This window comes from Mytilus galloprovincialis, chromosome 12 (genome assembly GCF_965363235.1).
Source record: "Mytilus galloprovincialis chromosome 12, xbMytGall1.hap1.1, whole genome shotgun sequence".
NCBI classification, from domain to species: Eukaryota; Metazoa; Mollusca; class Bivalvia; order Mytilida; family Mytilidae; genus Mytilus; species Mytilus galloprovincialis.
In genome coordinates, this window is record NC_134849.1 from 79,803,452 (window position 1) to 79,830,715 (window position 27,264).

Below are 27,264 nucleotides of genomic sequence, written 5' to 3' on the forward strand. Positions count from 1 at the left end.
TTTTTTTTAATTAAATCACTGTTATATTTTTACTTTATTTATTTTTTTCCAAGCATCAATGCAATGTAACGTAATATTACTGCAAATTTATTCTTTTAAATTGTTAATAAACCACGCATGTAACAGCACGTTATAATCAAAATTGTGACTGAGTGCGGAAATTTGAAGATAGATAGATAGATAGATAGGGAGGATGGACCCATGACCCACCCCCCTCAAAGACAGTTCACAAATTGCACAATTAAAACCAAGTGATATATAATACTGTATAGTTATTGTTACATTTGGACATTTATTTTCGCAATACTAAGCTGGGTAAGTAAGAGATTAATTACAAATGTTACAATACTATTTGTGTTTTGGTTTAGATTGTGTTATTCATGTTATTGTTATGTTAGATTTATTAAAAATTAAACCGACTTGATCCTGAGTTTTAGGTTTTTTGCTGAATTCTCCGATATACAGGGGTGTATGCTCGATAAAAACGATAATAATTATTATTATTATTGTTTCTATTAGTATTTTTATTATTTTTATTCAACAAATAATATTGGTCAAAAAGTTTTAAAGTATTTATTGTTTTAATATATGTTCTTCAAGATAATACTACAGTTTAGTAATGCCAAAGGTGAAGAATAGAGTTCAATGGTTCCATGCTTAAAAGAAAAGTACATTGTATTCACTTCTATGAATTTAACTGCACATTGCAGCATCACTCGTTTGTGATGGCTGTCTTTAATTGTTCCACCTGACCAAAAATTTGTAAAACATGCACCCAAAAGATCACACTGGATGTGCTGAAGCTGCCATTGAACAACAATGAATAATATAAAAGAAAAACAAATGATATGTGGTATTATGTGATTTATGATACAAAATCAGTACATGCATATAGCAAAAAATCACACACGAAAAGCAAAGGAACAGTGCTTTTGTTGTTGTTCTTAATCTCAAAGTCACAGTCAGTCAGGGTACTACTTGTACAAGTAGAAGTAAATAATATATATACTTATATAAGTTAATTATAATGTTTGAATAATCTCCCCTTAATTTTCTCAAAAAATTACTTGTAAAAGTATTTTTTTTCATAATCCCACAAAAATTCTCAAGTTTTGAGATGTAAAAACATGCCTGTAACAATTTTTCACAGGTTAGCTCATAATTTTTGTTTAAAGTTTAATGTTTCATCTCATTGATTCAACAAAGAAACTGATTGTGCAAAGGGCAAGGCCTTCAAAAATTGCTCCTTGGGGGCTTGTAAATGAGCAGTGTTCTGAAGATAACAGACAAATGAGATTTTCATTGTCCATGAAATTACTTAAATGATTAGTAAAGACATCTGAAAAGGACAGACAATTAAAAATTCTATTAAAGCAAAGAAGTCCTAAGAATTAAAGAAAAGTAAAAAGGATTACTTTTTTACTTGTTTAAGTAAAAAAATCTGAATGTCTAAGGGACATAACTAAGCCAAAAAATTATTTACCTATACAAGTAAATAAAATACACTTGTATAAGTATCTTACGGTAAGTATATTAATATTTACTTCTTCAAGTAGTACCACTGACTGACAGTGAGGCCTGTGTTTTGTATAATAATAATATGGTTGTGATATTGTATCATTAAATTGTTTATGAATAAAAAATTTCAAATTGTATATTAATTGTATATTAATCAGGGGTTCAAATTAATTTTAAGCAATGGAAGGTCCAGGACCATTGACCAAAGATATTTTAAGGTCCTCTATTATTCTTAGAAAGGTCCATTTTTTATTTAAAATTCAATTTATAAAACACCCATCATACCTTACTACATTTACTTCATTTTTGGAAAGTTTGCTATAGCAATAAACATCGGCCTCTAACAGGAAGTGAGACAGACTATCTTACTTTAGGAAGTGTGTCCTACTTCTAGATAATGTAGTACTGTACTGGTGTTTGAAAACTAATAATAGAAAGATGCTTTTGAAGTTTTGAGCTCTTCTATTTTGATAGCATACAGCTTGAATTAAAATGTACTGAATGTTCATCGATAAATCAAATAATTCAAGTTCGTTTTGAAAATGGCGATCACAAATACTACTACGCGGATCTGCGCTATGCGGAAACTAGAATCAATACACAAACAAGACAAAAGTTTCTACGTTATGCCCTTATCGGTATTCTCCAGACATGCGTCAGATCCATATATGTATGCCTCCAAATAGGAGTACTATATTCCTGGTTTCAAAGGTTTCCTACCTTTCTCCGGTTGAAGAGAAAATTAATACCGTGTTTAAAATATGTCATGAATGAACATTTTACGACGCCGACTACGATTTTTACAAATGTTATGAATACGTAAAAGCCTGAGAGTATCGAAAGTATCATGGTATATCATCTCATCTCGGCCCACAACAAACTCGGCCTTTTCCATATTGTGCATTAGAAACTCATTATTAAAAGGTACTTGATTTTTGTAATAATGTATATGCTTCTCATTTATTTTTTATATATTTCTCTCATAATTATCCACTGTCACTCCTTCATTGTATATATGTTATTGTCATGATTGTAGTTAGTCTTTAATTTGTTGCCATAACCATTTATTGTCAATGTGTTAGTGCTAATAAAGTTATCTTATCTTATCTTAGAAAATCGGACTATAACAAAATTCGTAACTATACTTCTTGCTATTAAGACTCCTAAACAAAGTTTTTGCTCAGTTCTTATTATTTTTCTTCTTGTGGTCTATATAAGTGTATTTTGATGGGCCGACAGAAGGGATGAATTTACTATAGAACCCTATGGGATTTTTATGCCCCACCTACGATAGTAGAGGGGCATTATGTTTTCTGGTCTCAGGGATGATTCCACTATATAGTTTAGGGCCGCTTAGCGGCCCTTAAATCTGCCAGCAGCCCCAAAAAAATGTTATGAATATAAATTCCCAATTCAGGAAAATAAAATAAAAATTGGTATTTCCGGAAAAGTTTCAGTCACTGATTACGGCAACTATAATTTTTATGCCCCACCTACGATAGTAGAGGGGCATTATGTTTTCTGGTCTGTGCGTCCGTTCGTCCGTCCGTCTGTATGTCCGGCTTCAGGTTAAAGTTTTTGGTCAAGGTAGTTTTTGATGAAGTTGAAGTCCAATCAACTTGAAACTTAGTATACATGTGCCCTATGATATGATCTTTCTAATTTAATGCCAAATTAGAGTTTTGATCCCAATTTTACGGTTCACTGAACATAGAAAATGATAGTGCAAATTTCAGGTTAAAGTTTTTGGTCAAGGTAGTTTTTGATAAAGTAGAAGTCCAATCAACTTGAAACTTAGTATACATGTTCCCTTTGATAAGATCATTCTAATTTTAATGCCAAATTAGAGAATTTATTCCAATTTCACGGTCCACTAAACATAGAAAATGATAGTGCGAGTGGACACATTCTTGTTCATAGTTTGTCCTCAAAACGTAGTAAAATTCGGATAAGGTGGCACGGTAGTATTTCCTGGCCCATAAAGGATAATGATAGCCTTTTTAGAATTTTCACCACTTTCTAACACTGCAAAAAATTCTACATTCACAGTTAACTAAAGTACTTTCATTTTACTATTCAGAAATGAATTTGAATATGTATCATTACGGTTTACTTTTTTTGCTATTTTTAAAAACCTAAGGCCACTAGTAGTACTTTTAGGTCTTTTATGGTGCAGTGAATACAAAATTTAAAAAAATTCTCAAAAATTCATTTTCATCTCTATGTAAAATTATTTCATATTTTTCTACACCTGATTCATCACTCAGTTTGGGAAAGTATGTTCAATTGATACTGTATTTTTTGTCCAATCACACTGTTTAGATACATTTACCTAAGTAGGGTACACAAAAGAGCAACCTTAAATCTGGAATGCAAATACTACCGTGCCACCATAAGAATGCTGACTACGATCGCATTTTATTAACAACGATTTAATTATGTCAACGTGAGGTAAACAATTTTAGAAGCCAGATTCAATTGATTAAAATTTTATTGGGGTATTTGAATTCGCAAAAGTAGATCGCTCAGCAGGTTGATCGAAAACATGTTTTTTGTCAAAATTGGTGTCAAAGCAGACCTCGGCAAAGAACAAATTCAAATTTTAATATAACATTGATAAATTAATTTTAAGGGGAGCCAATCTTATAAAAGCAGATCGCCCAGCAGAGCCGGTTGTGTAACTTGATTAAAACTTGTTTTTTGAAAGAAATTACTTTATATTTTGCTCTATTTCCTCAAAAGACAACAGTTTGAGCGTTTTTGAAAATAATGTTGATGATGGACCATTCATGAAATGAGCTCGCTTTTCAGTGGTTAATATGGCAAGCCGTTTAGTTATTTAATCTAACTTCAAGATATCTCATAAACTTTATAAGATATCTTATATAATAGTTTGTAAGATATCTTATAAAGTTTATAAGATATCTTACATAGTTCATGAGATATGTTATAAAATTTATGAGATATCTTTTATAGTTTATAAGAAATCTCATATAGTTTTCTTTATCAGATATCTTATAAATTGTATAAGATATCTTCTAAACAATATGATATATCTTATAAACTATATATAAGATATCTTATATACTATATATAAGATATTTTATATATAAAGTATATTTATAAGATATCTTATAAAAAAGATTATTTAAGATATCTTAATTCTCTAATTCTCCGTCAATTTATCCCTTTCTGCACCGATTGTATAAAAAAACATTTAATCAACAAGTGGTTTGTTTGATCTCAGTACTTCATTGGTTAAAATCGGATTATGACGTCAAATGTTCTTGCTTTCCTCTTAATTTCCTATTGTGACGGCATGAAAAAAGACGACCATGCCTGATGACGTCACATAGAAAGATCACATCTTTTTGCAGATCATTTGAAAAGAAGGAATAAGTTTGCCTGCATAATGTTAGAAAATCATTAGAGAAACAGATTCCACCACCAAATCTTGTATAAAGTTTTTTTTTTAAGTAGGACAAAAAAGTTAACCACTTAATCTACACAACAAGTTACTTGTCACAAGCTTAAAAAAGTATATATATACATGTTCAGAAATGGTTCAACAGATATTTATCTGAAACTGAAATTTAGCTATTTTATATTTTCAGTTTAAAGATCTACTGTCCATTTTTATTTGATTCAAGTCCAGTCAATTTATTACTTAGTAAAGGTAAGTGAACATTTATAGTCAAATTGTTTTGAAACGTTTGGTTATTTATTTTATCAAATGAAATTCAGAAATATATTTCAATTGTAAATGATAACATTCCTAAAGGGGAGATAATCAAGAACTAACTGGTGAATTCTAAGTAGCATTACACCAGCGCTTATTTCTGTTCTTTTTTGTCCACATCATATCCAAATATGATTTGAAATTATTCAAGCTACTCTTCCAATCTTTCATCACTTTGATTTTTAATTCTTTTTATACAGGATTAACATTTTGCACTCATCTACTTTTGTTAAATAAATTGGACACAAAAAATAACATGACATAATTACAAAATTCATTGCATTGGTAGTCCAAACTTAACAAAACATTGCAATCATTACATTGTGAGTTGCTTAAAGAGTTAAAGAAGTCACTTGTGGTGTAGGAATGACAGATTGGATGTTAATGTCAATGAGACAGCAACCATTCAATGAAAGATGTCAACATTGTAGTCAACCAATGAAAACTTTGTACTTATAAATGAGCAACACAAGTGCCATGTGGAGCACCTGATATAACCCCTAACTTTTGATGGGTTTCCTGTCGCTCAGTCTTTAATTTTTAATTTTGTGTTTTCTGTACTGTTGTTTGTCTTTTTCTTTTTTAACCATATTTTTATTTTGAACATCTATTATTTGTATTTATTAGATCCGTGTCCAGTCAATGTGATCCTTGTCCAGTCAAGTTGTTATTATAGTCCATGTGATCCTTGTCCAGCCAAGTTGTTATTATAGTCAATGTGATCCTTGTACAGTCAAGTTACTATTATAGGTAAGTGTACATTATATGTGAACTATATAGGATCATTTACTATTGAAATTTGTTTCAAATGTAAATTGTTCAAACTCTATAGGGGGAGATAATGTGAAATGTTCAAACTCTATAAGGGGAGATAATGTTAAATGTTCAAATTCTATAAGGGGAGATAATGTAAAATGTTCAAACTCTATAGGGGGAGATAATGTAAAATGTTCAAACTCTATAAGGGGAGATAATGTAAAATGTTCAAACTCTATAGAGGGAGATAATGTTAAATGTTCAAATTCTATAAGGGGAGATAATGTAAAATGTTCAAATTCTATAAGGGGAGATAATGTTAAATGTTCAAACTCTATAGAGGGAGATAATGTAAAATGTTCAAACTCTATAGGGGGAGATAATGTTACATGTTCAAACTCTATAGGGGGAGATAATGTAAAATGTTCAAACTCTATAGGGGGAGATAATGTAAAATGTTCAAACTCTATAAGGGGAGATAATGTAAAATGTTCAAACTCTATAGGGGGAGATAATGTAAAATGTTCAAACTCTATAAGGGGAGATAATGTAAAATGTTCAAACTCTAGAAGGGGAGATAATGTAAAATATTCAAACTCTATAAGGGGAGATAATGTAAAATGTTCAAACTCTATAAGGGGAGATAATGTAAAATGTTCAAACTCTATAGGGGGAGATAATGTAAAATGTTCAAACTCTATAAGGGGAGATAATGTAAAATGTTCAAACTCTAGAAGGGGAGATAATGTTAAATGTTCAAACTCTATAGGGGGAGATAATGTAAAATGTTCAAATTCTATAGGGGGAGATAATGTAAAATGTTCAAACTCTATAGAGGAGATAATGTAAAATGTTCAAACTCTATAGGGGGAGATAATGTAAAATGTTCAAACTCTATAGGGGGAGATAATGTAAAATGTTCAAACTCTATAAGGGGAGATAATGTGAAATGTTCAAACTCTATAAGGGGAGATAATGTAAAATGTTCAAACTCTATAGAGGGAGATAATGTAAAATGTTCAAACTCTATAGGGGGAGATAATGTAAAATGTTCAAACTCTATAGGGGGAGATAATGTAAAATGTTCAAACTCTATAAGGGGAGATAATGTAAAATGTTCAAACTCTATAAGGGGAGATAATGTAAAATGTTCAAACTCTAGAAGGGGAGATAATGTAAAATGTTCAAACTCTATAAGGGGAGATAATGTAAAATGTTCAAACTCTATAGGGGGAGATAATGTAAAATGTTCAAACTCTATAAGGGGAGATAATGTAAAATGTTCAAACTCTAGAAGGGGAGATAATGTTAAATGTTCAAACTCTATAGGGGGAGATAATGTTAAATTGTCAAACTCTATAGGGGGAGATAATGTAAAATGTTCAAACTCTATAGGGGGAGATAATGTAAAATGTTCAAACTCTATAGAGGGAGATAATGTAAAATGTTCAAACTCTACAGAGGAGATAATGTAAAATGTTCAAACTCTATAGGGGGAGATAATGTAAAATGTTCAAACTCTATAGGGGGAGATAATGTAAAATGTTCAAACTCTATAAGGGGAGATAATGTAAAATGTTCAAACTCTATAGAGGGAGATAATGTAAAATGTTCAAACTCTATAGGGGGAGATAATGTTAAATTGTCAAACTCTATAGGGGGAGATAATGTAAAATGTTCAAACTCTATAGGGGGAGATAATGTAAAATGTTCAAACTCTATAAGGGGAGATAATGTAAAATGTTCAAACTCTATAAGGGGAGATAATGTAAAATGTTCAAACTCTATAGGGGGAGATAATGTAAAATGTTCAAACTCTATAGAGGAGATCATGTAAAATGTTCAAACTCTATAGGGGGAGATAATGTTAAATGTTCAAACTCTAGAAGGGGAGATAATGAAAAATGTTCAAACTCTATAAACATGGTAAGGGGAGATAATGAAAAATGTTCAAACTCTATAAACATGGTAAGGGGAGATAATGTAAAATGTTCAAACTCTATAGAGGGAGATAATGTTAAATGTTCAAATTCTATAAGGGGAGATAATGTAAAATGTTCAAATTCTATAAGGGGAGATAATGTAAATTGTTCAAACTCTATAGGGGGAGATAATGTAAAATGTTCAAACTCTATAAGGGGAGATAATGTAAAATGTTCAAACTCTATAGAGGGAGATAATGTTAAATGTTCAAACTCTATAAGGGGAGATAATGTTAAATGTTCAAATTCTATAAGGGGAGATAATGTAAAATGTTCAAACTCTATAAGGGGAGATAATGTTAAATGTTCAAATTCTATAAGGGGAGATAATGTTAAATGTTCAAACTCTATAGAGGAGATATCGTAAAATGTTCAAACTCTATAGGGGGAGATAATGTTAAATGTTCAAACTCTAGAAGGGGAGATAATGTAAAATGTTCAAACTCTATAAGTGGAGATAATGTAAAATGTTCAAACTCTATAAGGGGAGATAATGTTAAATGTTCAAATTCTATAAGGGGAGATAATGTAAAATGTTCAAACTCTATAAGGGGAGACAGGCCTCTACATTAACATGTTTTCTTACTTGTCCCTTCGGACAAGTGGCAAGAAAATCAGCTTGTCCGAACTCTTAACTCACTTGTCCGAATTCATAATTGAAAATCTAACACATTGATGATTTATGCAATAATAACATTTGGGCTTTGATTGTACCTAATAAAAGGAGCATTTTGTAATGTTATATGAATACCGCATCAAAATACATTTCATTATTTCAGAATGAAAGTTTTTTTGCAAGACTGTGTTCTCTGACTCAATGTCACTATCATTTGTCAATCATTAAATCATCATTTCTTCCCAAACCACTACGTTCCCCTAAGGACCTATTCACTTTTAGTAGTGGTATGGGTTAAACCAAGGATGTAAATACACCTGGCCACCTTGAACATGTATATGAGTAAACCTTTTTAATTTATTGATGATGTCAAAACAAGCTTTTACAATTTATTTTGGTTTGTATATACATTGATATATGATCATGAAGTACATACACATTTCACTAAAAAATCTGCCTTTTTAGATTTTATTCTTTTTTTTTTCATCTTAAATTTTTATATCATAGATCTTATCAAATAAAACCTCTTTTAATGTATTGTTATGCATAAAAGCAAAATCAAATGAAACATACTTTAATTTAATATTTTAAAGTTTAGGTAAAACTCCATATGGAGGTGCTCCTAATTCAAGGAAGCTTATACTAAGAAGATACATTAACATTGGTTTCTTTCCCCTTACTTATATCCCCTCTGGTCAATGGCTGCCAGCATGTTCAATACTCCAAATCAGAGACATATTATACAAGTTTTATATGTCTCTGGTTCAATCAATGAATAATTATTTCATTAAGTATGATCAATAAAACAATCATTCATATTTTTGGGAATGTATAAGTCTTGAATTTGATTTATTTTTATCTGACCTTGATTTTTCACTTGTCCTATCGGACAAGTAGTATGGTGAATCTACTTGCCCGACACCTGTGTCCACTTGTCCCGGACAATCGGACAAACGTTAATGTCGAGCCCTGGGAGATAATGTTAAATGTTCAAATTCTATAAGGGGAGATAATGTAAATTGTTCAAACTCTATAAGGGGAGATAATGTTAAACGTTCAAACTCTATAGAGGGAGATAATGTTAAATGTTCAAACTCTATAGGGGGAGATAATGTAAAATAATCAAACTCTATAGAGGAGATAATGTAAAATGTTCAAACTCTATAAGGGGAGATAATGTTAAATGTTCAAACTCTATAAGGGGAGATAATGTAAAATGTTCAAACTCTATAGGGGGAGATAATGTTAAATGTTCAAACTCTTTAAGGGGAGATAATGTAAAATTTTCAAACTCTATAAGGGGAGATAATGTAAAATGTTCAAACTCTATAAGGGGAGATAATGAAAAATGTTCAAACTCTATAGGGGGAGATAATGTAAAATGTTCAAACTCTAGAAGGGGAGATAATGTTAAATGTTCAAACTCTATAGGGGGAGATAATGTTAAATGTTCAAACTCTATAAGGGGAGATAATGTAAAATGTTCAAACTCTATAAGGGGAGATAATGTTAAATGTTCAAACTCTAGAAGGGGAGATAATGAAAAATGTTCAAACTCTATAAACATGGTAAGGGGAGATAATGTAAAATGTTCAAACTCTATAGGGGGAGATAATGTAAAATGTTCAAACTCTATAAGGGGAGATAATGTTAAATGTTCAAACTCTATAGGGGGAGATAATGTAAAATGTTCAAACTCTATAAGGGGAGATAATGTAAAATGTTCAAACTCTATAAGGGGAGATAATGTTAAATGTTCACTCACTCTATAAGGGGAGATAATGTTAAATGTTCAAACTCTATAGGGGGAGATAATGTTAAATGTTCAAATTCTATAAGGGGAGATAATGTAAAATGTTCAAACTCTATAAGGGGAGATAATGTAAAATGTTCAAACTCTATAAGGGGAGATAATGTTAAATGTTCAAACTCTATAGGGGGAGATAACGTAAAATGTTCAAATTCTATAAGGGGAGATAATGTAAAATGTTCAAACTCTATAGGGGGAGATAATGTAAAATGTTCAAACTCTATAGAGGAGATAATGTAAAATGTTCAAACTCTATAAGGGGAGATAATGTTAAATGTTCAAATTCTATAAGGGGAGATAATGTTAAATGTTCAAACTCTATAAGGGGAAATAATGTTCAATGTTCAAACTCTATAAGGGGAGATAATGTTAAATGTTCAAATTCTATAAGGGGAGATAATGTAAAATGTTCAAACTCTATAAGGGGAGATAATGTTAAATGTTCAAATTCTATAAGGGGAGATAGTGTTAAATGTTCAAACTCTATAGAGGAGATATCGTAAAATGTTCAAACTCTATAGGGGGAGATAATGTTAAATGTTCAAACTCTAGAAGGGGAGATAATGTAAAATGTTCAAACTCTATAAGTGGAGATAATGTAAAATGTTCAAACTCTATAAGGGGAGATAATGTTAAATGTTCAAATTCTATAAGGGGAGATAATGTAAAATGTTCAAACTCTATAAGGGGAGACAGGCCTCTACATTAACATGTTTTCTTACTTGTCCCTTCGGACAAGTGGCAAGAAAATCAGCTTGTCCGAACTCTTAACTCACTTGTCCGAATTCATAATTGAAAATCTAACATATTGATGATTTATGCAATAATAACACTTGGGCTTTGATTGTACCTAATAAAAGGAGCATTTTGTAATGTTATATGAATACCGCATCAAAATACATTTCATTATTTCAGAATGAAAGTTTTTTTGCAAGACTGTGTTCTCTGACTCAATGTCACTATCATTTGTCAATCATTAAATCATCATTTCTTCCCAAACCACTACGTTCCCCTAAGGACCTATTCACTTTTAGTAGTGGTATGGGTTAAACCAAGGATGTAAATACACCTGGCCACCTTGAACATGTATATGAGTAAACCTTTTTAATTTATTGATGATGTCAAAACAAGCTTTTACAATTTATTTTGGTTTGTATATACATTGATATATGATCATGAAGTACATACACATTTCACTAAAAAATCTGCCTTTTTAGATTTTATTCATTTTTTCTTCATCTTAAATTTTTATATCATAGATCTTATCAAATAAAACCTCTTTTAATGTATTGTTATGCATAAAAGCAAAATCAAATGAAACATACTTTAATTTAATATTTTAAAGTTTAGGTAAAACTCCATATGGAGGTGCTCCTAATTCAAGGAAGCTTATACTAAGAAGATACATTAACATTGGTTTCTTTCCCCTTACTTATATCCCCTCTGGTCAATGGCTGCCAGCATGTTCAATACTCCAATTCAGAGACATATTATACAAGTTTTATATGTCTCTGGTTCAATCAATGAATAATTATTTCATAAAGTATGATCAATAAAACAATCATTCATATTTTTGGGAATGTATAAGTCTTGAATTTGATCTATTTTAATCTGACCTTGATTTTTCACTTGTCCCATCGGACAAGTAGTATGGTGAATCTACTTGCCCGACACCTGTGTCCACTTGTCCCGGACAATCGGACAAACGTTAATGTCGAGCCATGGGAGATAATGTTAAATGTTCAAATTCTATAAGGGGAGATAATGTAAATTGTTCAAACTCTATAAGGGGAGATAATGTTAAACGTTCAAACTCTATAGAGGGAGATAATGTTAAATGTTCAAACTCTATAGGGGGAGATAATGTAAAATAATCAAACTCTATAGAGGAGATAATGTAAAATGTTCAAACTCTATAAGGGGAGATAATGTTAAATGTTCAAACTCTATAAGGGGAGATAATGTAAAATGTTCAAACTCTATAGGGGGAGATAATGTTAAATGTTCAAACTCTATAAGGGGAGATAATGTAAAATTTTCAAACTCTATAAGGGGAGATAATGTAAAATGTTCAAACTCTATAAGGGGAGATAATGAAAAATGTTCAAACTCTATAGGGGGAGATAATGTAAAATGTTCAAACTCTAGAAGGGGAGATAATGTTAAATGTTCAAACTCTATAGGGGGAGATAATGTTAAATGTTCAAACTCTATAAGGGGAGATAATGTAAAATGTTCAAACTCTATAAGGGGAGATAATGTTAAATGTTCAAACTCTATAAGGGGAGATAATGTTAAATGTTCAAACTCTATAGGGGGAGATAATGTTAAATGTTCAAACTCTAGAAGGGGAGATAATGAAAAATGTTCAAACTCTATAAACATGGTAAGGGGAATAATGTAAAATGTTCAAACTCTATAGGGGAAGATAATGTAAAATGTTCTAATTCTATAAGGAGAGATAATGTTAAATGTTCAAATTCTATAAGGGGAGATAATGTAAAATGTTTAAACTCTATAGGGGGAGATAATGTAAAATGTTCAAACTCTATAGGGGGAGATGATGTAAAATGTTCAAATTCTATAGAGGAGATAATGTTAAATGTTCAAATTCTATAAGGGGAGATAATGTAAAATGTTCAAACTCTATAAGGGGAGATAATGTAAAATGTTCAAACTCTATAGGGGGAGATAATGTGAAATGTTCAAACTCTATAGGGGGAGATAATGTAAAATGTTAAAACTCTATAGGGGGAGATAATGTGAAATGTTCAAACTCTATAAGGGGAGATAATGTTCAATGTTCAAACTCTATAAGGGGAATAATGTAAAATGTTCAAACTCTATAGGGGAAGATAATGTAAAATGTTCTAATTCTATAAGGAGAGATAATGTTAAATGTTCAAATTCTATAAGGGGAGATAATGTAAAATGTTTAAACTCTATAGGGGGAGATAATGTAAAATGTTCAAACTCTATAGGGGGAGATGATGTAAAATGTTCAAATTCTATAGAGGAGATAATGTTAAATGTTCAAATTCTATAAGGGGAGATAATGTAAAATGTTCAAACTCTATAAGGGGAGATAATGTAAAATGTTCAAACTCTATAGGGGGAGATAATGTGAAATGTTCAAACTCTATAGGGGGAGATAATGTAAAATGTTAAAACTCTATAGGGGGAGATAATGTGAAATGTTCAAACTCTATAAGGGGAGATAATGTTCAATGTTCAAACTCTATAAGGGGAATAATGTAAAATGTTCAAACTCTATAGGGGAAGATAATGTAAAATGTTCTAATTCTATAAGGAGAGATAATGTTAAATGTTCAAATTCTATAAGGGGAGATAATGTAAAATGTTTAAACTCTATAGGGGGAGATAATGTAAAATGTTCAAACTCTATAGGGGGAGATGATGTAAAATGTTTAAATTCTATAGAGGAGATAATGTAAAATGTTCAAACTCTAAGGGGAGATAATGTAAAATGTTCAAACTCTATAGAGGAGATAATGTAAAATGTTCAAACTCTATAGAGGGAGATAATGTAAAATGTTCAAACTCTATAGGGGGAGATAATGTAAAATGTTCAAACGCTATAAGGGGAGATAATGTTAAATGTTCAAATTCTATAAGTGGAGATAATGTAAAATGTTCAAACTCTATAGGGGGAGATAATGTTAAATGTTCAAATTCTATAAGGGGAGATAATGTAAAATGTTCAAACTCTATAGGGGGAGATAATGTTAAATGTTCAAACTCTATAAGGGGAGAAGGGTAGATAATGTTAAATGTTCAAACTCTATAAGGGGAGATAATGTAAAATGTTCAAACTCTATAGAGGAGATAATGTAAAATGTTCAAACTCTATAGGGGGAGATAATGTTAAATGTTCAAATTCTATAGGGGGAGATAATGTAAAATGTTCAAACTCTATAAGGGGAGATAATGTAAAATGTTCAAACTCTATAGGGGGAGATAATGTTAAATGTTCAAACTCTATAAGGGGAGAAGGGGAGATAATGTTAAATGTTCAAACTCTATAAGGGGAGATAATGTAAAATGTTCAAACTCTATAGAGGAGATAATGTAAAATGTTCAAACTCTATAGGGGGAGATAATGTTAAATGTTCAAATTCTATAAGGGGAGATAATGTAAAATGTTCAAACTCTATAGGGGGAGATAATGTTAAATGTTCAAACTCTATAAGGGGAGAAGGGGAGATAATGTTAAATGTTCAAATTCTATAGGGGGAGATAATGTAAAATGTTCAAACTCTATAAGGGGAGATAATGTAAAATGTTCAAACTCTATAAGGGGAATAATGTAAAATGTTCAAACTCTATAAGGGGAGATAATGTAAAATGTTCAAACTCTATAAGGGGAGATAATGAAAAATGTTCAAACTCTATAGGGGGAGATAATGTAAAATGTTCAAACTCTAGAAGGGGAGATAATGTTAAATGTTCAAACTCTATAGGGGGAGATAATGTTAAATGTTCAAACTCTATAAGGGGAGATAATGTAAAATGTTCAAACTCTATAAGGGGAGATAATGTTAAATGTTCAAACTCTAGAAGGGGAGATAATGAAAAATGTTCAAACTCTATAAACATGGTAAGGGGAATAATGTAAAATGTTCAAACTCTATAGGGGAAGATAATGTAAAATGTTCTAATTCTATAAGGAGAGATAATGTTAAATGTTCAAATTCTATAAGGGGAGATAATGTAAAATGTTTAAACTCTATAGGGGGAGATAATGTAAAATGTTCAAACTCTATAGGGGGAGATGATGTAAAATGTTCAAATTCTATAGAGGAGATAATGTTAAATGTTCAAATTCTATAAGGGGAGATAATGTAAAATGTTCAAACTCTATAAGGGGAGATAATGTAAAATGTTCAAACTCTATAGGGGGAGATAATGTGAAATGTTCAAACTCTATAGGGGGAGATAATGTAAAATGTTAAAACTCTATAGGGGGAGATAATGTGAAATGTTCAAACTCTATAAGGGGAGATAATGTTCAATGTTCAAACTCTATAAGGGGAATAATGTAAAATGTTCAAACTCTATAGGGGAAGATAATGTAAAATGTTCTAATTCTATAAGGAGAGATAATGTTAAATGTTCAAATTCTATAAGGGGAGATAATGTAAAATGTTTAAACTCTATAGGGGGAGATAATGTAAAATGTTCAAACTCTATAGGGGGAGATGATGTAAAATGTTCAAATTCTATAGAGGAGATAATGTTAAATGTTCAAATTCTATAAGGGGAGATAATGTAAAATGTTCAAACTCTATAAGGGGAGATAATGTAAAATGTTCAAACTCTATAGGGGGAGATAATGTGAAATGTTCAAACTCTATAGGGGGAGATAATGTAAAATGTTAAAACTCTATAGGGGGAGATAATGTGAAATGTTCAAACTCTATAAGGGGAGATAATGTTCAATGTTCAAACTCTATAAGGGGAATAATGTAAAATGTTCAAACTCTATAGGGGAAGATAATGTAAAATGTTCTAATTCTATAAGGAGAGATAATGTTAAATGTTCAAATTCTATAAGGGGAGATAATGTAAAATGTTTAAACTCTATAGGGGGAGATAATGTAAAATGTTCAAACTCTATAGGGGGAGATGATGTAAAATGTTTAAATTCTATAGAGGAGATAATGTAAAATGTTCAAACTCTAAGGGGAGATAATGTAAAATGTTCAAACTCTATAGAGGAGATAATGTAAAATGTTCAAACTCTATAGAGGGAGATAATGTAAAATGTTCAAACTCTATAGGGGGAGATAATGTAAAATGTTCAAACGCTATAAGGGGAGATAATGTTAAATGTTCAAATTCTATAAGTGGAGATAATGTAAAATGTTCAAACTCTATAGGGGGAGATAATGTTAAATGTTCAAATTCTATAAGGGGAGATAATGTAAAATGTTCAAACTCTATAGGGGGAGATAATGTTAAATGTTCAAACTCTATAAGGGGAGAAGGGTAGATAATGTTAAATGTTCAAACTCTATAAGGGGAGATAATGTAAAATGTTCAAACTCTATAGAGGAGATAATGTAAAATGTTCAAACTCTATAGGGGGAGATAATGTTAAATGTTCAAATTCTATAGGGGGAGATAATGTAAAATGTTCAAACTCTATAAGGGGAGATAATGTAAAATGTTCAAACTCTATAGGGGGAGATAATGTTAAATGTTCAAACTCTATAAGGGGAGAAGGGGAGATAATGTTAAATGTTCAAACTCTATAAGGGGAGATAATGTAAAATGTTCAAACTCTATAGAGGAGATAATGTAAAATGTTCAAACTCTATAGGGGGAGATAATGTTAAATGTTCAAATTCTATAAGGGGAGATAATGTAAAATGTTCAAACTCTATAGGGGGAGATAATGTTAAATGTTCAAACTCTATAAGGGGAGAAGGGGAGATAATGTTAAATGTTCAAATTCTATAGGGGGAGATAATGTAAAATGTTCAAACTCTATAAGGGGAGATAATGTAAAATGTTCAAACTCTATAAGGGGAATAATGTAAAATGTTCAAACTCTATAGGGGGAGATAATGTGAAATGTTCAAACTCTAGAAGGGGAGATAATGAAAAATGTATAAACTCTATAAACATGGTAAGGGGAGATAATGTAAAATGTTCAAACTCTATAGGGGGAGATAATGTGAAATGTTCAAACTCTATAAGGGGAGATAATGTTCAATGTTCAAACTCTATAAGGGGAATAATGTAAAATGTTCAAACTCTATAGGGGAAGATAATGTAAAATGTTCTAATTCTATAAGGAGAGATAATGTTAAATGTTCAAATTCTATAAGGGGAGATAATGTAAAATGTTTAAACTCTTTAGGGGGAGATAATGTAAAATGTTCAAACTCTATAGGGGGAGATAATGTAAAATGTTCAAACTCTATAGAGGAGATAATGTTAAATGTTCAAATTCTATAAGGGGAGGTAATGTAAAATGTTCAAACTCTATAGGGGGAGATAATGTTAAATGTTCAAATTCTATAAGGGGAGATAATGTAAAATGTTCAAACTCTATAGAGGAGATAATGTAAAATGTTCAAACTCTATAGGGGGAGATAATGTTAAATGTTCAAATTCTATAGGGGGAGATAATGTAAAATGTTCAAACTCTATAAGGGGAGATAATGTAAAATGTTCAAATTCTATAAGGGGAGATAATGTAAAATGTTCAAACTCTATAGGGGGAGATAATGTAAAATGTTCAAACTCTATAGGGGGAGATAATGTTAAATGTTCAAACTCTATAGAGGGAGATAATGTTAAATATTCAAACTCTATAGGGGGACATAATTTAAAATGTTCAAACTCTATAGGGGAGATAATGTTAAATGTTCAAATTCTATAAGGGGAGATAATGTAAAATGTTCAAACTCTATAGGAGGAGATAACGTTAAATGTTCAAACTCTATAAGGGGAGATAATGTAAAATGTTCAAACTCTATAGGGGGAGATAATGTAAAATATTCAAACTCTATAAGGGGAGATAATGTAAAATGTTCAAATTCTATAAGGGGATAATGTAAAATGTTCAAACTATATAGGGGGAGATAATGTAAAATGTTCAAACTCTATAAGGGGAGATAATGTTAAATGTTCAAACTCTATAAGGGGAGATAATGTAAAATGTTCAAACTCTATAGGGGGAGATAATGTAAAATGTTCACTCTATAGGGGGAGATAATGTAAAATGTTCAAACTCTATAGAGGGAGATAATGTAAAATGTTTAAATTCTATAAGGGGAGATAATGTAAAATGTTCAAACTCTATAGAGGGAGATAATGTAAAATGTTCAAACTCTATAGAGGAGATAATGTAAAATGTTTAAACTCTATAAGGGGAGATAATGTAAAATGTTCAAACTCTATAGGGGGAGATAATGTTAAATGTTCAAACTCTATAGGGGGAGATAATGTAAAATGTTCAAACTCTATAAGGGGAGATAATGTTAAATGTTCAAACTCTATAGGGGGAGTTAATGTAAAATGTTCAAACTCTATAAGGGGAGATAATGTTAAATGTTCAAACTCTATAAGGGGAGATAATGTAAAATGTTCAAACTCTATAGGGGGAGATAATGTAAAATGTTCAAACTCTATAGGGGGAGATAATGTTAAATGTTCAAACTCTATAAGGGGAGATAATGTAAAATGTTCAAACTCTATAAGGGGAGATAATGTAAAATGTTCAAACTCTATAGGGGGAGATAACGTAAAATGTTCAAATTCTATAAGGGGAGATAATGTAAAATGTTCAAACTCTATAGGGGGAGATAATGTAAAATGTTCAAACTCTATAGAGGAGATAATGTAAAATGGTCAAACTCTATAAGGGGAGATAATGTTAAATGTTCAAACTCTATAAGGGGAGATAATGTAAAATGTTCAAACTCTATAGGGGGAGATAATGTAAAATATTCAAACTCTATAGGGGGAGATAATGTAAAATATTCAAACTCTGTAAGGGGAGATAATGTTAAATGTTCAAACTCTAGAAGGGGAGATAATGTAAAATGTTCAAACTCTATGAGGGGAGATAATGTTAAATGTTCAAACTCTATAAGGGGAGATAAGGTAAAATGTTCAAACTCTAAAGGGGGAGATAATGTAAAATATTCAAACTCTATAAGGGGAGATAATGTTAAATGTTCAAACTCTATAAGGGGAGATAAGGTAAAATGTTTAAACTAACAGGGGAGATAATGTAAAATGTCCAAACTTTATAAGGAGAGATAAAGTAAAATTTTCAAACTCTATAAGGGGAGATAATGTAAAATATTCAAACTCTATAAGGGGAGATAATCAACATATAGTTTTTACATTCAAAATACCATTACACCAATGTTTTTATAGTAAACAAGACACAAAGAATGTGATGACATCATTACAATGTTATTTGTCTTCAAATATAAGCATTGAACTTGTGCTATAGAAAAATAAAGTGAGATATATGTCAATGACAGCAACCCAACAAAGCAAGAATGGAGATGTGTACAATAGAATTGAGAATGGAAATGGGGAATGTGTCAAAGAGACAACAACCCGACCAAATAAAAAAACAACAGCAGAAGGTCACCAACAGGTCTTCAATGTAGCGAGAAATTCCCGCACCCGGAGGCGTCCTTCAGCTGGCCCCTAAACAAATATATACTAGTTCAGTGATAATGAACGCCATACTAATTTCCAAATTGTACACAAGAAACTAAAATTAAAATAATACAAGACTAACAAAGGCCAGAGGCTCCTGACTTGGGACAGGCGCAAAAATGCGGCGGGGTTAAACATGTTTGTGAGATCTCAACCCTCCCCCTATACCTCTAACCAATGTGTACAAGTCAATATATAGTCAACGATTCAAAAATAACCTCAGATGATAAGGTCTTCATTTTCATGAAGCGGGCCATTAAATTTAGGATTTAATTGCACATTATACCTTTTTTTTTGGTTTGGTTTGGTTTAACGCCGTCACATGGTGACCCCCTATGGATTTGGTTAGTGAATTTCATATGGGTTCATGACCTCTGTCTATTGTTAATGGTGACGTCATCTATTGATGTTGTATTTCATTGTTTATTTTTATACAAAACGCAGCAGGAAAAGTCCTATGTGGGATAAATTCGTTATATCGTATATATGGTTCACTACTTACCTCCTTCGGCCTCAGCCCCTATGGATTTTACTAACCCTCTATGGATCCGTAGGATGTCAATAGCGAAACATATAACTTATAACAGTAAGTTTATTTTATTGAAACAGGGAGATAACACACACATTGATATGTTTACAGGGATGATTCCACTATATAGTTTAGGGCCGCCTAGCGGCCCTTCAATCTGCCAGCAGCCCCAAAAAATGTTTGTGAATATAAATTCCCAATTCAGGAAAATAAAATAAAAATCGGTATTTCCGGAAAGTTTTAGTCACCGATTACGGCAACTATAATTTTTCATAGTTTGTCTTCAAAACGTAGTAAAATCTGGATAAGAATGCTGTTAGACTACAATCGTATTATATTGACAACGATTTAATTATGTCAACGTGAGGTAAACAATTTTAGCAGCCGGATTCAATTGAATAAAATTGCATGGGAGTATTTGAATTAAAAAAAGTAGATCGCTCAGCAGGTTGATCAAAAACATGCTTTTTGTCAAAATTGGTGTCAAAGCAGACCTCGGCAAAGAACAAATTCAAATTTTGATATAAAACTGATTTAATGAGCGCTGATCTTATTAAAAGCAGATAGCCCAGCAGAGCCGGTTATGTAACTTGATTAAAACTTGTTTTGTAAAAGAAGTTATTTTATATTTTGCTCTATTTCCTCAAAAGATAAAAGTTTGATATGAGATCTCTTTTATAGTTTATAAGATATCTCATATAGTTTTCTTATAATCGATATTAGATATCTTCTTTATTATATAAGATATCTATTTATATAAGATATCTTATAAAAAAGATTATTTACGATATCTTATATATGAGCCAGTCAATGCGAAAAGGTACAAAAACGAAAAATTTACAAAATTCTAAAAAGTGTGCATAATTATTGGTAGTAGACTTATGTTTTATAAAACACATTTACTTTTCCTCATATCATTAAGCTGTGAGATACACGCACCTGTAAGTGTTGAGACCTTCCCTCCCTTAGTTTTATCAAGATTTTAAATGAATTATTTCATATATTTCAATCATTTTCAAAGTACAGTTTAAATGGCATGATTTACCAATTGATAATGTTAACCTCGGTAACAGTGGGGATAAACTCTCGCTTACGATGCTGATATCAATGCAATCGTACTGGGCAACGGTTCGAATCCCTTGCAATTAAGGTTGATTTATATAATATTTAATAACTTAATCGATTTAACTTAACTTAAATTAAGGTTGATTTATATAATATTTAATAAATTAATATAATATTTCTTAACTTAACATAACTTAACTTAACTTAACTTAACTTAACTTAACTTAACTTAACTTAACTTAACTTAACTTAACTTAACTTAACTTAACTTAACTTAACTTTCAATTTCTAAAACACAAGATGTCATAGTTTTTGTAAAGCATAAAAAAAAAAAAGCATTTAAGGTGGTACCTAACACTACAGGGAGATAACTCTGTAAAATAAGCTAAACGTTTTAATTACGTTGTGTTGTTAAAGGGATATTAAGCTTCTCAATGATCAAAATGAGTGTTTGTCAAACTGCTATATAACCAGTGTATATTTTCTGATAAAACTGTTGGTTCAAAATTTTAAATTTTTTTATATTTTTGTCAAAGGGTCAAAGTAAATAGTTTGTCAAAAATTTAAGAAAATTAAACGAGCCAAATTAATTTTAGTTAAAGTGTTGGGTACCACCTTAAATTATTGACTTTTGTTTCTGTAGTGTCGTAAATTTTTAAGTTTCTGTTCGGTATAGCATTAGTTCGGGGAACAAATGATTTTACACTTGCTCAAATACCAAAAATTCAGATATTTCTACGTCTTTTGCTGTTTTAATTGGCATAGAATTGACAATCTCATGAATGTTTACATTAATGTACTTTTTTTTTGGAATAAAATCATTTTTCAAAAATACTATAACAAACTTTTATAACGTGTCCTGTAAAGTTTATCATAAGGACTTTTTGTACCTTTTCGCATGGACTGGCTGATATCATATAAGATATATTATTAGAGACATCGTATAGAAATTATAAGATAATTCATATAATATATCTTATATAATTTTCTTAAGATGATATCCAATAAACTATATAAGATATCTTGTATAAAAAATATTTATATATATTAAATGAGATGTCTTATAAAAATCTTATACGTTATATAAGATATCTTATATATTATGAGATAATTTGAAATTCGAATAAATAGCTAAACAGCTTGCCATAGGTTTATGTTAGCTGGTATATATGCCTTGTTTACCAAAGTTAAGATGATAGTGCATCATGTGCAATGGTATTTATGTAATACAACTTCCCTGGTCTGAATCCAATAACTTCTTCAATCAGTGTACAGGTGAAACTTAATATACATTTTCCGTTTTTACAGGTCAGGAAATGATATTATTTCTTTTTAGGTTGTATGCATAAAAAATTCCCAATTGGGATAAAAACTCCCAATTTGATGTTAAAGGGACCCAATTTGAAAACACCTGGAATCATCCCTGGTTTATAAGAAACATTCATAACAAGTACGAATGAAGTATTTTAAGTCATACTTCAATTTTACATATATATCGTGCTTAAACAAGTAAATATGATTTATAGTTATTTTTCACAGATGCTTTAGATGATGGCACAACCTTACTTATAAATTAGGTTGACCTGAAAGGTACATTCATCAGTATTTATTTATTAGTAAGTATTGTATAATTTATGTGATTTTTAAGAGAGCAAAACAAATCAATCCACAAAGACTGCCTCGATGATCTTCACGGTGTTGTGGTATTGTGTGAACTTTTAGTGTGGGAGGTGGTGGGTTTGAACCCTGGACAGTTAAACCAAAGATCTTCACAGTGTTGTGGTATTGTGTTAACTTTTAGTGTGGGAGGTGGTGGGTTTGAACCCTGGACAGTTGAACCAAAGATCTTCACGGTGTTGTGGTATTGTGTTAACCTTTAGTGTGGGAGGTGGTGGGTTTGAACCCTGGACAGTTGAACCAAAGATCTTCACGGTGTTGTGGTATTGTGTTAACCTTTAGTGTGGGAGGTTGTGGGTTTGAACCCTGGACAGTTAAACCAAAGATCTTCATGGTGTTGTGGTATTGTGTTAACTTTAGTGTGGGAGGTGGTGGGTTTGAACCCTGGACAGTTCAACCAAAGAATTGAAAATTAATATTTGCTGCTTCTCCAAAATAAGGTGAATCAATACAGAGTAATTAGTTTTCACATCTGTCATACAGCCACTTCCTGTTTTTCACATATGCCATACAGCCACTTCCTGTTTTCACATCTGCCATACAGCCACTTCCTGTTTTCACATCTGTAATACATCCACTTCCTCAGGTTTCGCACCTGTCATACATCCACTTCCTGTTTTCATATCTGTCGTACAGCCACTTCATGTTTTCATATCTGTCATTCATCCACTTCCTGTTTTCACATCTGTAATACATCCACTTCCTGTTTTCATATCTGTCATACAGTCACTTCCTGTTTTCACATCTGTCATACATCCACTTCCTGTTTTCATATCTGTCGTACAGCCACTTCATGTTTTCATATCTGTCATACATCCACTTCCTGTTTTCATATCTGTCGTACAGCCACTTCATGTTTTCATATCTGTCATACATCCACTTCCTGTTTTCACATCTGTAATACATCCACTTCCTGTTTTCATATCTGTCATACAGCCACTTCCTGTTTTCATAGCTGTCATACATCCACTTTCTGTTTTCACATCTGTCATACATCCACTTCCTGTTTTCACATCTGTTGTACAGCCACATCCTATTGGTTGATAGTTTGAAATTATACAACACTCATTGTACAATGAAAATTTCTCTTTCTTTGCTTCTATGGAAGGGAATGATTTTATATTTGATGAACAGCTTGAAAATATTGATTTGTAGAATGTTAGCAATTTTATGCCCCATTTATGGGCATTATGTTTTTTGATCTGTGGGTCCGTCTGTTTGTCTGATCTTCCCTCCGTTGGTCCGTCTGTCCTGGTTCAGGTTAAAGTTTTTGATGAACTTGAAGTCAAATCAACTGGAAACTTAGTACACATGTTCTTTATAATATGATCTTTCTAATTTTAATGCCAAATTAGAGATTTTACCCCATTTCACGGTCCACTGAACATAGAACATTATAATGCGGAATGGGCATCCGTGTACTTAGGACACATTCTTGTTGTTTATGCTGTGCAACTTCTTTCTGTTACCCAATAGTTTGAAATTATTCAAATTCATTGTATAAAGAAAATGTTCATGAAACTTCATGTGATGAATAACATTGATACACATATTCCTAGACTAAAGAATAATGATATAAACAATTACAGTTTGTCCAACAGCCTTCAAAAATGAGCAAAACCCATACCATATAATCATCTATAAAAAGCTTTGGTATGATAAAATGTGAAACATTTCAAAAGAAAAACGAACAGCCTACTACAACAATGAAGGAAACACAAATATGGTACACAGCTTCTTACTACAGCCACTACGTTATAGGTCCTGGCTGTGGACATGCACATACAGAATAAAAAAAATGATTGAATTTAATGTGACTGTTCTAGTTGATCGTAGACAGTGTTTGGAGAAGCTGCAATATGATATTTAATATTGTTCTTTATGTGTGTCTTAATGCTGGTAAATAAAACTTTTTTTAGATCTGGAAAAGTGCAATAGATGTTCTGGTGTTCGATGGAAAAAGTCACACCCTGCTTGTAGAATACATTTGTACCTCATTTAGGTATGTGATTAGATTTTTAAGGTTTTGAGTTCAGTTAATTAACTTTAAATAGTGCAGAAAAGTTGAGATAAATGACTGTTTCAATGCTATAATATATTATTTGGATGAAATAAGAAGATAAAAATATTAGGTCAGTATTTTACCACTCATAGTGATCATGTTTCAATTAAGAAATAATTTATGGAGGCGATAGATTGTTGGAAATTTACACATGGCCTGGGCCGTGATATTCGAATTTTATCCTGAGCGTTAGCGAGGGATAAAATTAACGAATATCACGGCCCAGGCCATGTGTAAATTTCCAACAATCTATGGCTTCCATGAATTATTTCGATTCTAATAGGACAAATACGGTCATTAAAAAACTGAAGCGAGGGAGGGTATGCTGTGTGTGTGGCTGTTCTTTTTTACTCCCTGTTAGATAAAGCTCATATATCTTTATAAATATGTAGCTTGCGAAGTTTATTTCTTGAATAACTGCTAGAAAAAATTGTTTTAATTCTTTAAATTCTCAAACCCAACATTTGCCATTTTTAATTTACATGTTTTTCTCGTAAGCTTCCGTCAAATCCAAAGTCGACATTTTGTAACTAAGGAGCCGCCATGTTGACTTGCTGAAATGAGTAAATATGCGAAAAATGCAATAGAATAGAAAATAAAACAAAACCTACCTCAAAAATTAGTTTTAATACAATAGCATAAGAATTCCGATGGTTCACGTAACAGAAAACATTCAACTTTAGCGGTTTCATTTGTATGACGTCATGTTTTGAAATGACTTAAACGCGCCAAAAAGATTAAAAGACTTTCCCGGAATTTTATTTTATTTTTATTTTGTTGATTTCCCCGAGCTCTTGTGCATTACTTCCTTTTATTATGCATACGAATAAGAATAAAAGTAATTTGGCTTTTTTTAATTGCACTTTTTAAAACAATAAAATCGGCAAAGGGCCTGCAAATAGGTTCCAATACATGTAGATTTACGTGGGAAGTATATTGTAACAGCCATTACTATGTATATCTCTGAGTCTGCGCTAAGTATATTTTATCGAGAATTTTATCACAGTGTTGTTCACAAAGCTAAAGAAGCACGTCATATTAGAATTGGCAATAACACCAAATACCTCAATTAAAACTCAACAGTATGAAATTTCTTTCTTTCTTTTTATAATGGCCTTTTGCTCTGCTTTTTATGCATTTATTGAATATATTATCTGCCATTAAATGCTAGTGCTTATATTTATTTATTTATTGTTTTTATGCTTTTAGTCTGTTATATTTTATGATCCCAAGTGATTTGCTGATTCCCCTGTTTCAATGCACATAGAGGCGCTTGCCACATGAACTTTGGCTCTGGAGTCTCACAAATCAAATAGATTTGCTTTCATTATATTGCATGTTTTTTCATTTTTATTTGGTAGTATTTGCATGATGCTTCATGTTTTGTTGTGTGATAGTCGGTTAAAGAGCTCACCAGAGCTCATGTTTTTATCTGTTATTATGTATATATATGCCGACTCTAAATAAAATTTACTTACTTACTAGTATATATTGACTATAATTCTTCTTTTCTTTTTTTAGGCTATAATGGAAAGTTGGAATGAGGTAAGATTGACCTAATAGTCTTCCTTCCTTGTCATTTGTAGTTTTGTTCCCCATTAGGCCAAATAAAAATATATGTGTGGTTCCAGTAACCTTACCGTCCCTACTTTTTTGGCTTAAAAATAGCCTACCTTAAAGATTTTATTGTCATTTTTCATTAAGCACTGTTAAAGTCAGAATGTTGCTCCCATAGACTCAATGTAAAAAAAAAACATAAAATAAAAAAAAATCCCTGCCTACCTACCCTAACTTATTTTCAGATGTAACTGGAACCACACATACTTTTTTATTTGGCCTTAGTGTACAATTAGATACAAGTATGTGATAACTTGAGATAAAAACTAGTAGAATTCTAAGTGAACTACCAAACTACTTATTCCAAAAAAATAAATAAATACAAAACTGGGACAAAGCAAGGTGCACTCAAAAACATTTCTACTCATTACACTGGTGACACAAACAGCATTTGAATCAGTATTCAGTAACTGAAGAAAACAAACAAAAATGAAGTTTTAGAAATTTAGCGAATATTTTTCAAGTATGAATGTACATGATGTAGGCGGGGATGGACAGCTTTTGAGAGAGGTGGAAAGGGGGGGTGGGGGTGGGGGGGGGGGGGGGGGGGGGAAGATTTTTAAAGTGGATGGTGGGAGATAGTGTATTATTAATGTAGTACCTTCAGAATCCTTGTTTATTTGTAACTCTAAGTAGGTCTATAGAGTAATTCGGAAAAAAAATTGGGACAATTTTTCTACATA

General features: G+C 31.4%; 1 long non-coding RNA gene across 2 annotated transcripts in view; it reads left to right on the forward strand.

Moving 5' to 3' along the window:
• The window catches only part of LOC143053875 (uncharacterized), a 93,890-nt gene that overhangs the window by 62,349 nt on the left and 4,277 nt on the right, over nucleotides 1-27,264 (forward strand). Inside the window, exons 2-5 of one of the 2 annotated variants that reach the window (XR_012971491.1) lie at nucleotides 5,133-5,194; nucleotides 22,765-22,841; nucleotides 24,822-24,904; nucleotides 26,486-26,509. This is a non-coding gene — a long non-coding RNA (uncharacterized LOC143053875). Of the gene's footprint in view, nucleotides 1-5,132; nucleotides 5,195-5,884; nucleotides 6,008-22,764; nucleotides 22,842-24,821; nucleotides 24,905-26,485; nucleotides 26,510-27,264 lie in introns of those variants that run through there. The other variant, XR_012971490.1, reaches the window with a different exon arrangement.